The sequence below is a fragment of the Crinia signifera genome, chromosome 4 (genome assembly GCF_055691185.1).
Source record: "Crinia signifera chromosome 4, ASM5569118v1, whole genome shotgun sequence".
NCBI classification, from domain to species: domain Eukaryota; kingdom Metazoa; phylum Chordata; class Amphibia; order Anura; family Myobatrachidae; genus Crinia; species Crinia signifera.
In genome coordinates, this window is record NC_139220.1 from 98234605 (window position 1) to 98252940 (window position 18336).

Genomic DNA, 18336 nt, shown 5'->3' on the forward strand with positions numbered 1-18336 from the left:
AAGATGTGTTGCCATTTTATAGTTATTCACATGTGTTGTTTTCCAAAACAAATAGCTTAATATACATACACATAATCAACAATAATACAAATCATTGCTTTTAATTGCCACTATCATTTTGCAAATCACTTGTACTCTATTTCCTGGACATCTCTGACAAGTGTCCAACAATATATGTATATAGAGTATATAATATAGCAGTGGCTATCAAAGGTGTAACAAGGTACAAATTGTATCAAGTATGTAGCTACAAATCATACCAATTTGACTTTTTCAAAACGTATTAACCAGAAAGTTAACCAGTGATAACCTATTTACATAAATTAAATGAGAATTGTTAATAAAGATAATATTTTAAAAATGGGAAAATGTCTGCAATGCCTGACCACAGCATTTATCTACGATTTTGTTAATCGCTAAGGATCTTCAAAACTTGAACTAATAAATTAATTTTAAACATTATATTTATGTTCAGCACATTAAAATCAGTAAGAATTGGTTGTTTTTACTTTGGATCCTTTTTGGCTGTTGCCTAGTGTAATGCCTGGTAAAATATTGAATAGGAAAAATACAGATGGAGTGCCTCTAAACCTTGCCCGGGGATCGCCAGCATGCCTGCGCTGGCAATCAGCGGTGTAGAGGCGCTCCATCTGACTGGGATGCGCATGCATCTCACACGCAAGTGCGTCTCACACGCATGTGCGTCCCAGTTTCTGACGGCACTGCTGCGGGTCCCTGTCCGTCTCCTATTCAGGGAGATGGGCAGGGATAGGGGGGATGGCGGGGCAGTGAGGGGCACCGGGAGAGGTGGCGGGGGAGGCAGCAGGTGATGGAGAAAGCTCCATAGCCATGGGGTGCGTGAGAGCGTCTCGTGTGCATGCCTATGGCGAGAGCCGGCTGCTGGCAGGGGCTGGTGATTCTATTGCCAGCCCCCGCAAGAAAGAGGCCGGCTTCATCTGTAGCATTTAAAAAAAAAGCTTTCTCTTAATGCTTGTAGTGGCCAAGATGATGGGTTACTTTTATAATTCATATTCTATTGAACAATTTTGCTTAGAATGAAATGATCATTTCCTTATATTTTCATTATTTATTTTGCAGAATGAAAACAATGAGGAATTATACAGGAAATTTTTGATTGAACTGCACATACTTCTGGTAACAAACAAACACACCTCTGAGCTTAATTCTAGAAAATAGATTTATCCATTTAGATTTAGGCTTTACTTGTTACTGGACCCTCAAATTGCTGAAGTTATTAGTTTGATTATGATAAGAACACTACAGTATTTGTGTACATTTTTTTTCCTTCCCATTATGATCCGTTATTACATGTTAGAGGCGCTTACAACTGAAATACATAATCGATTCAAACACACACCATTGGTTCTTACAGTATGTGTGACGTCTGCATTTCCACATTCTTCATTGATTATAAAGCTACAATTCAGCAGAAAACACTCCCATCATGCAAAAAAATGATATCTTTAAAAAATCTCAAAAGCATAGTCTGTGCTCAGGAGACACAGAGGACTAGTAAGTGACGAGTAAGGAATTTGCATGCTGGCGATCATGGACACAATGCTCAATCTTGCGATTTAGTCAGAAGTGAGATACGTTCTGCATTTGCTTCTTTGGTATCAGATCAGTAGCATATCAAGCACATGATCATAATATTCGCTCTGCATCAGCCTCCTAGGTGGCGATTCAATTGTTTTGCACACCCTGTTGGTCATTTATATATCTATAGGAGTATGGCAGAGCAATTTAAATGGTTTTCCAGTTGGGCACCCATTGGAATTAATGTGCCTCAAAGCACTGGGTTTCGCTGCACAAAAGTGGCTAAGCCTATGTAAAAAAATGGTTAGATGTGTCCAAACTCAGAAAGAAGATAGACTTGGCTTTACGGCACATCTCCCAATGTAATTTTAGTATATGCACTCTTAACTACTGAGGTCTCTTGTAGTTTACAATTTGTGCTACATCTCATTGCAACATTTATCATGTTTTATATATTTGCAGAAAGATGCAGGTTGTACCGTGGATCAAATTCTGGATCAAAAAGACTTTTTGGTAAAACCTCTTACCTTTCATTTATGTTTACACAAATATAGTGAATAGATGTGTTGCTATCATAGACAGGGGCACTTTGGATTTTAGAATTTCACAATTGCTAAAGTTGGAAATAACAAAAACAATTATGTATTCTGTTAACAGTATCTAAAAAGCTTATGTTGTATTAATACGTGCTGATTTTGTTTTCTATCCTTTCCAGAGCAAAGTAAGGCTGGGTATACACTGAACAAATATAGAAATGGGTGAGAGAACGACTGTGCTATAAGCAGCTTAAGTGATAGGTGATAGGGAAAGGGAGAATTACACCAACCCCCTAGAGATACAGGTTCAAGGAAAAAAATCCCTACACCTATGTGAAAAGCGCTTAAAGGAATAAGTGTTACTCTCCTGAGTAACACTGTTTTTAAATAAAAAACCACAGAGAGTTAACCTTTGTGATACGCCTGCACTCACCCTATCATTGTGAGTAGTCTGTAAGGGGGGATTCCCGAATTTATTTATAAACCAATCTTATACTTGATGGTTCTCCTGTTGCCCATCAAAATAATATCTGTAAATTACATACAGTATTACACGAGGAGTGTGGCACCTCTGTGTTCTTCTTCCCTATGTATTAGTCTCTCAAAGAGAAGAGACTACTGAGGAGAGGAATAACCAAAATCAGCTGGGTATACACTGTATTTATTGTTCGTTTGAGCGATGAACAATATTTGAGCGATGAACAATACTATATCGTTAGCGAATCGGCAGGTGTAATGCCCAATATGTTTGTGACCAACATTATTTAAAGATATATCTGATCAGACCTGCAGCACAGTGATGCTGTGCTACATAGGTACATGTGCGACCCACCAACACCTGTACACTGGCTGCAGTAGACACAAACATGGACATCTCAATCCAACGGGCAAAGTTAAATGCCAACCCAGTTGAGATGTCTGGCCTGACACTTTCAGTGGTTGATTGGTAACTGCGTACAACTAACTTAATTAGCAGTTCGATCAGTGTGATGGCCAGTTGGACTTTTTATCTTTCTAGTGTATACCCAGCCTTACAACAATGTATTGCATATCAAGGAATAGACAGATATAGTAAGATATTAGTAATATAAACATGAAAATTGCCACTACAACTGTGCTCTGTATTTGTTTTTGTTTATTTAATGTCAGACTTTGTAAAGGATTTTACAGCTATAATGTTAATCATACATAGCATACCTTACATGCATATACAGTAGTAAATGTTTACACAGTAAAATATTAGCTATCACTCATCGCCCTATACTGTAGTCTTTAGTTAGATTTATATACAGTTACTTTTATTGCCATTTTGTAATAAAGTTTTTATGAATCCTTACACATTTTATATACAGATAAATTGTGTAAGGATTCTGAAAAACTTTCTTACAAAAACGCAATAAAGTAACTGTATATAATTTGATATTTATGCACTACTAATTTCATATTTATTGCCCAAGAGGCACCATTCCATATGTTTTGTTTGTATGTATGTATATATATATATATATATATATATATATATATATGCAAACAGAACATAGGGAAGGGTGCCTCTTAGTGCATAAATCAATTTCAATGAATGTATTAAAACAGCTGTATCCACACACATACAGTTTAAGAATCATGAACTGCATAAAGCAGTTAAAACAACGAAGTACAGTAAGTAGAAACAATAACATATGGGACTTCACCACATCCAGCGGTAAATCGTCCCAGCGCTAGGTCATGCCCCTACGCATTTCATCACATTGGATTATTTTTTTAAGGTAATAAACTGACAATGAAAGGAAAATAAAATCAATGCTTTTTATGTAAATGCTAATGTTTCTCCTTCAGGAACGAGTTGGTGACAAAGTTGGAGAATGTGCGCATAAAGCTGTATATGAAATTCTAAAAGTTGTGGTAAGTTATTCCTGCCAGTATTGTATACAGTATGTTTAATATTACTACATACTGAGAAAACTGTACAGCTATATAATAAGTTGAAGAGTGTGTGTGCGTGCGTGTGTGTGCATGCGTGTGTGCATGTCTGTCGCATTGCAGACACACCGTGGCACTCAGAGCCACCAAATTCAGCATCATGATACCTCTGGACCTGGTGGTGTGCACCTCGAAGCCGTTTTTTGGGAAATTTCACTTAGAAATTTAAAAAACACCAAGTTTTAATTTCCTTTCATTGATGATCTGGGAAAAAGATTGACAATATTGGAAACCGTTGACGAAGGAACATCTCCACACCTGATTTCATTGCTGTCATTGAGCATGAATGACACATTCTAACATTATGGTGAAGGCTTTAAACTATTAGGAATAATTGAGGATATACATAGACCACACATCGCACACACACATACACATTGTACATGCACACACACACAGTACACCACATATAAACACATAGCACACAACACACACATATATACATAGTGCACCTCACACATTTACACATTGGACAGATACACACAACAAAACACACACATAACACACCACATGCAGTACTACACAAACCCATATACACTACAACACACACCCAAAAACAGTACAACAAACACACAGAACACACACACTTAAACATTGTGCAGATACAGATACACACAGAAAACACACACTTAAGCATTGCGGGAATACGCACAGCATACTACACACACATACTGTATATATGTAGCGCACCTCACATTCGACAGATACACATAACACAACACATACACATAACACACCACTCACGATACAACACACACCCACATTTACTACAACACGCACCCAAATACAGTACAATACACAGAACACACATTGCATAGATACACACAGCACACAACACACACACACATTTATACGTAGCACACCTTACGCACTTACACATTGGCCAGATACACACAACACACACATATAACATACCTCTAACAGCACAACGCACACCCACATTCACCACACACACACAAAAAACAGTATAACACACAAAACACACACTTAAACATTGCACAGATACACAAAGGCATAACACACACATACACATACTGTATATACATAGCACACCTCACACACTTATGCATTGAACAGATACATACAACACAACACACACAACCACAGACACTATAACACACACACACACACAAAAACAGTTCAACACACGCAAACACATAAAAAAGATTTTGCCGTTTATTTAACAGTCGGTACCGGCAAATAAAAACTGTACCTAATGTACCATTTTTTCTTTTTTCCCCATATGCATCTCTGCGCTCCCCGGCCAGTTGCACTGAGAAATCTTTGTCCTGGCCAATGCACCAGTTGATTAATACAAAGTGGGTACACTGCACTCACCGTGTTAGTCAGTTGGATGTTACGCACTGCTCTGCCTTAAGGGTTTCCCAGACTCTTTTGGTTCATAGATAATGTTTGGTCGATGGGCATGAGCACTGCATGTATTTGTTTGAATGTTATGAGTGTAAGAAGTTGAAGAATAAGACCTAAGCAGCCCATACACGCTGTTATGCAGGCTGTGCTTTCTGTGCTTTGAGGTGCGCGCTCCCGCGGCACCTCATCGTACAGTACAAAAAGTATGTGCTTGCACGACATTTTGTACTTAGTTTTCATCACATTGCATCGCATTGCATGCACAACGCATGCACAGGCAATGCAATGCAATGTGATCCGTGCTAGTTAAGCACGGAAAGCACGCCCGTATCGCAGCGTGCATGGCCAGCACTAGATGAAGATTTGTCACATTATAGTGTACAATTTACTCAATAAATCATGAAATAAATATGTGTACATAGAAGTACAATCAAGAAATGAAAGTAGGATTAAAAAATAAATTCTGATTCAAACTGATAATTGTTTTGATGGCGGTGGTTTGCGAAACAAATCTATAGGTGGAGGGGGTATGGATATTGTGGGCATAATTGGTGTTTGGTACACCTACAGGGGGTTCCCAGTTGATGAGAAATTTTCACTACAGTGTCACCATAGGGGGATTTCCGTTGGTCTCTTCTCCTGTAGCCTATGGTCTCCCTCAGTGATTGACTGTCATTAAGGGAGACCATAGGCTCAAGGAGAAGAGACCTACGGGATTGTAAAGGGTCGCTAAAAGACCAACTGGACCCCAAATGGGAATTCCGCTATGGTGACACTGTGACCGTGACACTGTAGTGAAAATCCCATCAATTGAGGACCCCCTGTAGGCGTAGCAAACACCCACAATATCCATACCCCCACCTATAGATCAGTTTGAATCAGAATTTTTTTTTTAATCTTACTTTCTTGATTGTACTTCTATTTACACTTTTTTTTTCACGATTTATTGAGTAAATTGTACACTTTAACATGGCAAATCTTTATCTCAGTGTTATTCTTCAACTTCTTACACTCCAAACCTTATCAATGCACCCAGTTATGATTGTGATGGCTGGATTGGTGGATTGGCCTGGCGGGTGTAGGGAAGAATTTGGCCCATTGCACCCATTCCCAGTGGTACGGGTAGCGTGCGTCGCATCATGACGTCATCTGGCCAGGCCCGCGGATCTGCTCCCACACTCAGGGGCTGCCCCACTGTTTGGTAGAGACGCCCGGTGCATGTGCTTTACAGATCTCCAGACCACCCCAGTCTCCTTGCACTCAGTGCCTGTAATTACACACCCTAGAAACTGTACTATTGAAAGTATAGAAATGGAGGTGTGGCCACATCCCTTTCTGATTTTGTACCGATTTCTGACTCTCAGATGTTGGAGGGTATGTCATAGGTGCTAAATTCAGGAGTGGATGTGGAATCATCAACACATACAAGTTATCAACTCAGGAGCATTGTGTTTCAAACAACAGCACCACACCTGATTTCATTGCTGTCATTGAGTATCAATGCAAACACATTCTAACATTATGGTGGAATCTTTAACAAATTACAATCTTAGGTCTTTGGCACAGCATACTGTAAGATGTAATTTTTCAGGAATTTTGGAAATAAAAAAACCCCAAGGTTTTCCTGGGCAACGCCGGGCGGGTCAGCTAGTTTTGAAATAAACTGAAAAATAATCCGTCAGCTCCGAAAATAACTATATAATATAGCCAGTCATATTACAAAATCATTATTCACATTATTTAGTTTACTTTCAATGCAAATTAATTTAAATAAATCTTACTTTTACTTAAATATTTATGATTTTTGGGAATATACACAATATATAGTATTTTATTTTACAAGCAATTTTATTTTATTTCAGCAAGAAAACTTGTTTCATAATAGAATGTTAAAATCTATATTTCTTTTAGGATGGCCTTGAATTAACTGGAAAAGTGTTGGATGTTGTATGTAAATTGACGGTAAGAAGAATATTTTCTCAAGAATATAAAGGACATCATTTACATTATATAAGATAAAATAAAAAGAAACAGATAACATTTACAAAAAAGCATGATTCACTGCTAAGGAGTGTATTGGCCAGATTTTACCTTGTTGTAATGTCATAAGTTTGCATCTGGTTGTGCTGGGTACTACACCATGGCGAAGGGCATCACATGGCAAGATGGGAATTTGGTTTCTTGACCAAAGTAGGTAGGGTTTTCTAGGCATAACACTGTAGACATAATACTATTAAAGTTTTTAAGGGGGTTATTGACCGTCTATAATTAAGTATCCAACTATGGGGCAGTACGGACGGTGTAATGGTTAGCATTACTGCCTCACAGCACTGAAGTCATGGGTTCGATTCCCACCATGGCCCTAAATGTGCGGAGTTTGTATATTCTGCCTGTACTTGTGTGGGTTTCTGCCAGGTACTCCAAATTCCTCCTACATCCCAGCAATATACTGGTAGGTTATTTGGCTTCTAAAAAATAAATTAACCCTAGAATGAATGTGTATGCATGTACATTTGGTAGGGAATATAGATTTTAAACTCTACTGGGGCAGGGACTGATGTAAATGTTCAAATATTTTCTGTAAAGCCCTGCGGAATATGTGTGCGCTATATAAGAAACTGTTAATACATAAATACTTAAATAATAAGTGCACTGCGACGGTGGATAACTAGTGGAGAAATCAGTGTGACCCTGGTCGGGAGACAGTTTATTTTAAGATCAGCTGTCTCTGTGAACAATAAGAGGGTATTCAATGTGGGATTCTGACTGTCGGAATGTTCCGACAGTCAGAATCCCAGGCTGTTTTTTCGGCCAGCTTGTCTGCAACTCAACAGGCGGAGTTCAATGTTCCACCTGTCGAATGGTGAAAAGGGGGCGTGTCTGCAAAAATGGGAGTGGTTTGCCGAAAAACGGGCGTGAATTCAACAACCCATGTCCGTTTCTGACAAAACAGGTCTAAATTGTTTGAAAATCGGATATGTTATCTCGAAATCCGCCTTCAATGCCATCAGAAAAAGCAGCATTGAATAGGCAGAGGGCGCTATTTCCCCTGTCGGAAATAGCGCTCGGCATTGAATACCACCATAACACAGCTACCAAAGCAGCAGTGATCTTACCAATGCCAGTTTTGTCAAGTGCATGTGCATGAACTACCCACTCCAGGAATCTGAAAATGGGCAAGCTCTGTAAAACTTTCAGATGCACACTTTGCTGAATAATATTTATTAGCATATAGGAATGCCCAGCATTTCCTGGGCGTTCCCATGAGAATGCTGGGTGTTCTCATGCTAATGGGCCAATAACGTGGGTGCAGGGGGCGGAGGTCAGCTCCCTGCCCACTTCCCTCAGAATATGCAAATAGATCTATGGTTACTCTGAGCAACCTTAGATCTGCGTGCACATTCCAAATCGAGAGGATCGCAGACCATCGAGTGATGTTACCCTGCAGGCTGCCAAAGGATGTTTATGTAAAACATCCTTTCGCAGTCAGTGCGTGCGAACACACTCTGTAAATGGGTGGTGGCCAAGCCACCATTCGCAAGGTAGGGTTTGGTAGACTTGCAAGGCTGTGAATTTGCAGCCTTTCCAATCAACCAGAATACCCCCCAGTGTGTACTCTGCAATTGCACATTCACAGCAGCCATTTGCAGGATTGTTCCATCTGATATTCTGCAAGTCAAATGGGCCAACCCAGTAGATGATAGCATGCAGTTAAATGTAGGATGTACCAACAGAGGTGGAACTACCATTGGGGCAGCAGGTGCATTGCACCGGGGCCCCGGAAGGCTAAGGGGCCCATTGCTACCACCCACTGCTGTGTGGCATATTGTGAACTTGGATTGGAGTGGAGTAGGTGCCCAAATTATATTTTGCACCTGGGCCAACTCACATGTTCTGCCACTGTGTACCGATATATGGCACCAATGTGCAATATATCGTACGCTGCATACAGCCACACAATATTGGTACATTGTGGATTTCACTGGAATAAACCATAATCTAGTGCACAGGTTCTCAAAGTCGGTCCTCATGACCCCACAAAGTGCATGTTTTGCAGTTCTCCTCACAGAATGAAGTGAAATAATTAGCTCCGCCTGTGGATCTTTTAAAATGTGTTAGTCAGTAATGAGTGCACCTGTCTTGTGACCTAGAAAACGTGAACTGTGTGGGGTCTTGAGGACCGAGTTTGAGAACCACTGATCTAGTGTATATGCAGTCACCTCAGTAAAATCTGCCTTTGCAAATAGACAGGCAAAGCCATTGGAAGTTCTACCTGGCAGTCACCCTCAGTGTAGGCAGTCCTATTGGGAAGTTTTTTCTTTCTCTGGCATAGCGACACCGGAGTTGGTTGTCTGCTGTTCTCTATGGACATGGGTAGCAGCAGTCCCTGTGGAATTAGGTGAACTTGGCATTATAAGGGATAAGGGATCACACTATCATTCAGCAGCATTTTGTAACCTTCCCATGATCTTATGCTTCTTCATCCTCTCTATGGCTGATTCAGAGTTGACAGCAAGGAAAAAATAAAGGAGAAGCTCTGCACCTCACCAAAATAATGTTTGCATGTAGCCCACACATGCTGGACAGATATATTTGTACAATGCAATTTACAGTTCAAGTAGGACTCGTCCCCAACTCTTAATCTTTATGCACATTTTAAATTTACCCACCTGCATTGCAAGATGGTACGCCCAGGTGCCAATTACAGTAGTTTTTCTTTTCTTTGCTCCCAACTCTGAGTTAGTCCCTGGGTGTATGCATACAACAAGTATATGTAGGTTTATAGGCAGAGTTGCCTAACATCCTGCAATGACCGGGGAGGCTCACGAAAATTAGGTGGTACTCCTGACTTCCCAGGAAGGTAAGCAAGTCTCACACATTCACTGCCAGCACCTCCATACCCCTCTCCCACTGCCAACCAAATTATTATTATTAGTAGTAGTAATTGGGCAGCACAGATGGTGTAATGGTTAGCATTACTGCCTCACAGCACTCAGGTCATGGGTTTGATCCCTACCATGGCTCTAACTGTGCATAGTTTGTATATTCTCCCCGTGCTTGCGTTGGTTTCCTCCCACAATCTAAAAAATATACAGGTAGGTTAATTGGCTTCCAACAAAAATTAACCCTAGAATGTCTGTGTGTGCATGTACATGTGGTAGGGAATATAGATTGTAAGCTCCACTGGGGCAGGGACTGATGTGAATGTTCAAATATTCTCTGTAAAGCTCTGCGGAATATGTATGCGCTATATTAGAAACTGTTAATAAATAAACCAAAATAAATCATTATTGCTGAATCACATCTCCATAGGCCTGCCACTGCTATGCAGTGCATATTCTAGGCAATATAGAGTGGGGGCAAAGCCACAATGATGCAATTGTGCCACCAGACAGCTCACCTGTGTGCTGACCACAGTCCTCCTGCATTGACTGGGATGCCACCTCCTGGGACAACCATTACAGTAGGGATGTTTTTATGTATAGGTATACAATTAATGAGTGCTTGAATGCATAATGGGCCCATATTCAGATCTGATCACAGTACAAATTTGTTCTCAAAATGGGCAAAACCATGTGCACTGCAGGTGGGGCAGATGTAACATGTGCAGAGAGAGTTCAATTTAGGTGGGGTGAGTTGAAACTGAAATATAAATGGTAGTGTAAAAATAATGCAGCCAGTATTTTTCCTGCACAGAAACAAAATACCTCACCCAAATCGAACTCTCTCTATACATGTTACATCTGCCCCACCTGCAGTGCACATGGTTTTGCCCATTTTGAGAACAAATTTGTACTGCGATCAGATCTGAATAAGGGCCAATGTGTATGTTTTTAGAATCAGAACATTTGTCTCATATCATATATTTAATGTACATACTTCCTAATGTAAACAAATTGAATACAGGCATTAATATTTAAATTACTTGTCACAGTGCAATCCAAGGATTGATACTTTTGACCAATATAAAGATAGTTATCATGATAAATAAATCAATGTATATATCATAGTGATTGCATTTCTATCTGCTTACCTATTGCCACATACTATACTGTAATATATATATATTTTTTATATTGTCCAGGGTAAACTACTTCTTTCCTTGAGTGATACACTGGTAAGTTTTTGTCTTAGGTAGGGCGTGGGGGCTCAATCACTCAGGGTTCTCAACTGATATGACCACCAGACAAGTACTGTAGTCTGTGCACAATCTGTGTACAGACAACCATGTTTTATAAAATTAGTAATATAAAGCTCAAAAAATGTCTGTTTTAGTGCCATGTGGGGGCATAAGACTTGATTGATTTCCCATAGTGGACGATTATCGAGTGACTGTGCATGAATACAGATCATAGCACACATGCAGGAGGGCATTCTATGAAATGACCCAGCGTATTTTCTAATCGCTAACCGTTTGCAAGTTGATAGACAGTAAGCTAGCGATTCTTAATGTTGGTAACTGTGACTTTCTGGAAAATGCAGATGTTCCCAAATGGTTTCAGGAAATGTCTGTGACGTTAGCTCATGCATCAATCAGCCTGTTTGTATCACACTGGCTGAGTAGGTGCTAGGTTACGCAAATCATACGATGATGAGTGAGTTGCAAAAGGATCAAGCCATTAACAGGCTTGCACAGGGAGGAATATCACTTGGGAACAGAGGGAACTGCTAAATCGCACCATTGCAATCAGGTCTGACTAACCCTCAGGATTCAGGAAAGCATCTATGGCTGAAGAGAGACTTCGGTTATGAGGAAAATTATGGGACATGACTGATTATTATTCATACTGAGAGAGCAGGAAACACTGGGCAGCATGATGTACCCATTTAGTCACCTCAGGTAATTGTGGTTTATTACACTTTTTTATGAAATAAAAGGACCCCAGGGGTGAAATTTATTAGGATAAAGGTGCGTACACACGGGAGTGATTATTGCAAATATCACTGGAAATATGGTCGCAGAGTGACCATATTGCCCGCGATGGGAGTATGCACCGGCGACATATCGCCGGGTGAGCACTCCTGTTTTTTTCCCCCGTAGTGATCGCTGGTCGCAGGATCATGCTCCTGCGACCAGCTGATTTCCACCACCAGGCTCCCCCGGCAGTTTCTTTTTCATCAGCGACCATCTCTGGTCGCTGATGAACAGGAGACACAGAGCAATATATTGCTCAGCAATATATTGCTAGCAATATATTGCTGAGCAATATATCTCCCCCATGTGTACACAGCTTGAGCGATTCAGAAAGTGAGAGATTTGGTAAGAAATCTTCGGGTTTTAAAGCGTCAATCATTTACACTGAAAAAACTGTTTTATTTTGAAGATTTCTTACCAAATCTCTCACTTTATGGCTGTGTACACACGGGGGTGATTTTGTTTAATATCGTGTGCACCAGCGATATATTCCAGGTGCGCGCTCCCGTTTTCTCCACCGTAGTGAACGCTGGTCGCAGGAACATGCTCCTGCGACCAGCTGATTTCCACTGATCATCTCTGGTCGCTGATGCAAACGTGACACTGAGCTATATATATCACTCATCACGAGCGATATATCGCTCAGCTATATATTCCCCGTGCGTACGGGGCTTATGAATCTCTCATCCTATTAAATGTCACCCCACATATCTAGTACCACACTCATTGAGCCACAGCATTACATCTTGTACATTAACCCCTTGAGTGTCAACATCTGTTAGAGATGTGCAAAATATCCATTAAGAATGCCAGTGTTACTCACATTTGGTATAGGAATGTAAATAAAAAAATGTTTTCTTAAAAAAAGATTGTATTTGCTATATAAGGTTAACATTACAGGTCATTATTATGACTAAAAACGTTTGCTTGGCAATTTTCACACCTATTTTGACAAATTCACACAAAGGGTTAAGTGTCAAACAGCCTCCAGGAAGTAACATCAGGCCAATGACATGATGCTCATGGTGTAGTCTTCTTGTCTGTATAATCTACTTTTATTAAGTGGAAAATTTACTAAGATGCTATTGGAAACCAAATACCATATATACTCGAGTATAAGCCTACTTTTTCAGACCAGTTTTTATGCTGAAAAAGCCCCCCTCGGCTAATACTCGAGTGAGGGTCCCACTTGAGTTAATAAGTTTTCCCAATTTTTTTGTTGTAAAACTAGGTGCCTCGGCTTATATTCGGGTCGACTTATACTCGAGTATATACGGTAGATACTATGGATGACATTTAATAGGATAAGAGATTCAGAAAGTGAAAGATTTGGTAAGAAATCTCCAGTTATTTTTAAAGCGGCAATCATTTACACTTTAAAATCAAACTGGTTTTGCAAATCTCTCACTTTCTAAATCTCTTATCCCATTAAATGTCACCCTATATATTATCTTCTAGCAGGTGTTAAATAAATAAAAAGTAGATTCTGATTGTTTGCCAATAGCAATATCCCATGTGAAATATATCTCCCATCTTATTAAATTTACCCCTGAGATACTACACATTACACATTTTGTCATATAGAACAAGGCTCACCTAAAGTAAGTTGTTTATAAGAGAATGCTTTTTTAAAAATATAGTAATGATATAGACATTTCAATTAAACCAATTGCTATTCAGGCTCACAAAATAATGTTTAAAGTGCAAAGTAGGTATTTTATTTAAAGATATACAATTGATACATCATGCAGCATGAGGACATTTCTACACTGAAGAACTTATGCTGGCCATACATCAGAAAGATAGATCTTAAGATCGATTGCGCTCATGATTGTGTCCAATTTCCCTTCAATTCCCCAGCAGTCCTTAGTGGTTTTTGGACACACAATGTGCACACAATCTGCATAATATCCATCTTACAATCAATTGAGATTGTATGATTGGGTAAAATATCTTTCTGATGTATGCCCACCTTAACTCCCAATATTGTTTATATTTTATACTTACTCAATTACTAGGCAGATTAAACTGAACCAACAAATTCTGTAGTTAAGAAACCCAGTCGTATACATACTACACACAATTCTGTATTTAAGAAACCCAGTTGTATACATACTACTGCAAATATGGCCAGAAGCTCAAGACTTGTTCATTCAACTAGTGTATGTGTCCTAAGATTGGATATTTGAAGAATGTCTTGTTAATCATTGCAGTTTTAAACTCATTTGGTAATCTTTAGATTCAGCCCTTTAATATATCACTTAAAACCTAACTCACTTCAAAAATAAGTTACTGGTTAAATCCAATTGTATCTTCATAGAAAAAACTGGACATAAATTTGGGTGGCGTGACAGGACTTTTAAAACCCCTATCCATATTGGGTTTAGGAAGATGAAAGAAAGTAAGTTGCACTTTTATTGTACTTTTTTCAATTAAGCTGGTTTCCCATTGCAAAAACCTGCTTTCAACTAGTTTTTGTAAACGTGTCTTAAAACGGGTCAAAAGCCAGTTAAACCCCTTTCATATTGCATGTTGTAAAGATATATTGCAGTTTCAATACCGTTTTTGTACCTTCAGATTCAACCCGTTTCACCCATAGAAAGCCATACAATGTCATTTTAAATGTTTTTTTTCCTGCTTGTGGACAGGGATCATGTGTGGTTATCATTTCTTTTCTGAGCTGTTCAGACTGCAGGGAAAACGGCTCAGAAACGTGTAGGATCCTGCTTTTAACACGTTTCAAAATACTGGTATTCTGTAACCGGTAAATTGACAATGGAGCTTTCACACTGCAGTTGTTCCCGTTTTAAAATGGTAAAAAAAATTGCAATATACTGTGTCAAAGTTGCAATGTGAAGCTGGCTTAACTCTTATTTGCTGATTATTGATCTCTGATAAATAGTAATGTTGCACTTACTGCATGAATTCTCTCTTTTAGGAATCTTCAGCACATACTGTAGCATCATTTTGTAGAATCCGATAATGCAAGATCATACAATTATTCTACAGTATCTTTTTTCGGTGTAAACTGGTGTTTTCCTGTTACTCTATGACTAATAATACTTTGTATGATTATGTTGTTAGTTTCACGATTATATCAGTACATTAAAAATATTCAAACATTTATTTCTGGTTAATTTCTTTATTGCTAATATTGATCTAGAAACGTAGAATTTGACGGCAGATTGGCCCATCTAGTCTGCCCCTTTTTAAACATGTTACCTCAACTAATTTTTTATCCTTAATTTTTCATAAGGATATCAATATGCCTATCTCAAGCATGTTTAAATTATTCTACTGTATTTGCCTCTACCACCTCTGATGGGAGGCTATTGCACTTATCTACTACTCTTTATGTGAAGTAGAAATGTTAATAGATGACAATCTGTAAAATATCAGGAACTGTGACAACGTGAAGTATAATGTAGAAGCATAATATTAGACAACTAGGCCATGCAACAGCACACCAAGCCCTGGCTGAAGCATAATGCTCCAAGACACTGATGTGCTGTACGCCTCCGTTGTTGTCAATTTACAATGATTTGTACTGCATAGGTCCACTCCCAAGTAAAATAAAATCTGGCACATTTTTAAAACATTGGCTTTATGCAATTGACTATAGATTGTAATGTTTTTATTGATGAATTGTTTCTGGCACCCAACTAATACTTAGTACAGAAGGAGGGATTGTTATTCCGCACAGGCAGAAAAATAATATTATTAAAATGAATTATTTAGAGAGAAAGAAGATAGATGGCAACCCCATCCATGTGGATGTGAAAAATGTTGTATCTGGTGGTGCTCCCTTAGAATTTAAATTATATATGCAAAAACCAGAAAGAAATAAATTATTTTTGTTGGGGCACTTCTTATTTCTTATATCATATTAAAGATTTAAAATATTTTATTCAAATTGGATAAAAGGACATAAACAACTGTAAGACAGTGGCAGGGAAAGTCATAGACGGCAGGTACTTTTCCCCTAGAATCCTGTCTTATGGCATATAGACTGCAGGCTATTTCAATCTGTGTGGTAAGCTCCGGCTTACAAAGGGTGTTCTGTCCTGGGCTGGTAATCAGGAGAACACCTGATTCTTTAAAAAGGAGTCAGCCCTCTCCTTAGAGCTCTCTCTCTCTCTCCCTGGGTGTTGGAGGCAGTAAGCTGCTGCTAGAGAGAGACAAGGCTGTAAGTACTGCATTACTTGATCTATATCTGCTGTGTGTGTCCAGTGTCACATAGTGTGGCCCTGGTATAGAGAGGGACGTTTATTCTGTTTAGTTAGAGCTCAGACGAGCAGGTTTTTGTTTTCTGTTTTGCCTGAAGTGTAAAGGCTGTTGTTAGTTTCTTGCTCTGAGTGCTGCAATAAAACTCAGGCAAGCCCTGTTTTGGACCCAAGCCGTGATGTCACTGTCTAAGTCTGTGCCAAATCCTCACCTGTGCCTACCCGTTTGATGCTAAAACCCCACATATGGTGGAGAATGCGAGCAAGCATCTCACTTAAAGAGACATACATCGAACTATAGGACTTTTGCTACAGCAAGCTGGAAGTTGTTGCTAAAGGCAACCAGCCACAAGTGAGTGTCTGGAGTGCACTGATACTTGCATGTCCTGGCTAAAGGCTGCTGTAACACTGCAACAGGAGACTGTTAAAATGGAGGACCTTTTAAAACACTTGGTGCAGGCAAATGAGCTGCAGCGGCAGGCAAACGCATGTCAGCAAAAGGTGCATGAGGAGGCCATGCGTGCCCAGGCTGAAACCAATGTTTTGCTGCTTGAATCCAACAGACTAGCCTTAAAGGAACAGCAGCAAATTAATCTGCAATTACAAGAGCAAATACAGAATGTGGCTAAGAGTGTGGCGCAGAGTGTGCAAACACCCCAACCCTTGCTTCCAACCACACGGGCTGCAGTACAGAAATCTCTGCAAAAGATGACTCTCACGGATGATGTAGAGGCCTTTCTTGCGGTGTTTGAACGTGTAGCAGAGCGTGAACAGTTACCCGTGGATCAATGGGCAGGTGTGGTAGCACCTTTTCTAACTGGAGAACCACAAAAGGCGTATTTTGATCTGAGTGAGCAGGATGCTAACGACTACGCGAAACTCAAGGGAGAGATCCTTGCTCGCTTAGGCGTAAACATGAGTGTGCGTGCCCGGAAGGTGCATAACTGGACTTTTTCTGAACAGTTACCTGCGCGGTCCCAAATGTATGACCTGGTCCACCTGGTAAGGAAATGGCTACAGCCAGAGGAGTCTACACCAGCGCAGATCGTGGAGAGAGTCGTGCTGGACAAGTATCGTTGTTCCTTACCTCCAAAGGTTCAGCGCTGGGTCGGTCAGGGCGACCCTAATGATGCCGAGGGGCTTGTCAACTTGGTTGAGAGGTACAGAGCTACTGAAAATCTACTCCAAGAAGTGCCTCCTGGACATTCCACCCTCAAGAACAGCAAAGCGGCCGGATCATCTGGTAAGACTGTTCCGTTTACTAGAGGGGTGAATAATGTTGTAAAGGGAGGTGGCCTAGATGGGGAACAAACAGTGGAGAGGCGTTCCCAAGGGACAGTAGGGTCCAAACCTGGGTCGCAAAAAGACTGGGGCCGCATACAGTGTTGGCGTTGTCATGGACCTGGGCATATTGCTGCCAATTGCCCCCTTACTTCTGAGCCAATGGAGTGTGATACAACCTGGCGAAGCTCTTTATATGCACGTTCTGTTTTCTCTGCTGAGACTGTGTCAGAAACTGGACAGCAAATATGTCATGTAAAGGTGGATGGTTATCCCGGGAGGGCTCTACTGGACTCTGGGAGTTTAGTTACACTCATCCATGCCAGCTTGGTAGACCCTCGGACACTCACAGGACGTTACATAGGGGTCTTGTGCATACATGGGGACACCAAGGAGTATCCCACAGCTTTAGTCCAGCTAAAGAGTACTTGTGGAACTGTGTCCCATGAAGTGGGCGTGGTAGAGACCCTGA

At 40.1% G+C, this 18336-nt stretch overlaps 1 long non-coding RNA gene across 1 annotated transcript; it reads left to right on the plus strand.

The window, feature by feature from the left end:
- The first annotated feature begins 1122 nt into the window (after positions 1–1122).
- On the plus strand, positions 1123–7373 carry LOC146072365 (uncharacterized). The gene is made up of 4 exons (XR_014473092.1): positions 1123–1155; positions 2020–2070; positions 3930–3995; positions 7356–7373. It is a non-coding gene; the product is annotated as an uncharacterized LOC146072365 (long non-coding RNA).
- The last annotated feature ends 10963 nt before the right edge of the window (positions 7374–18336 follow it).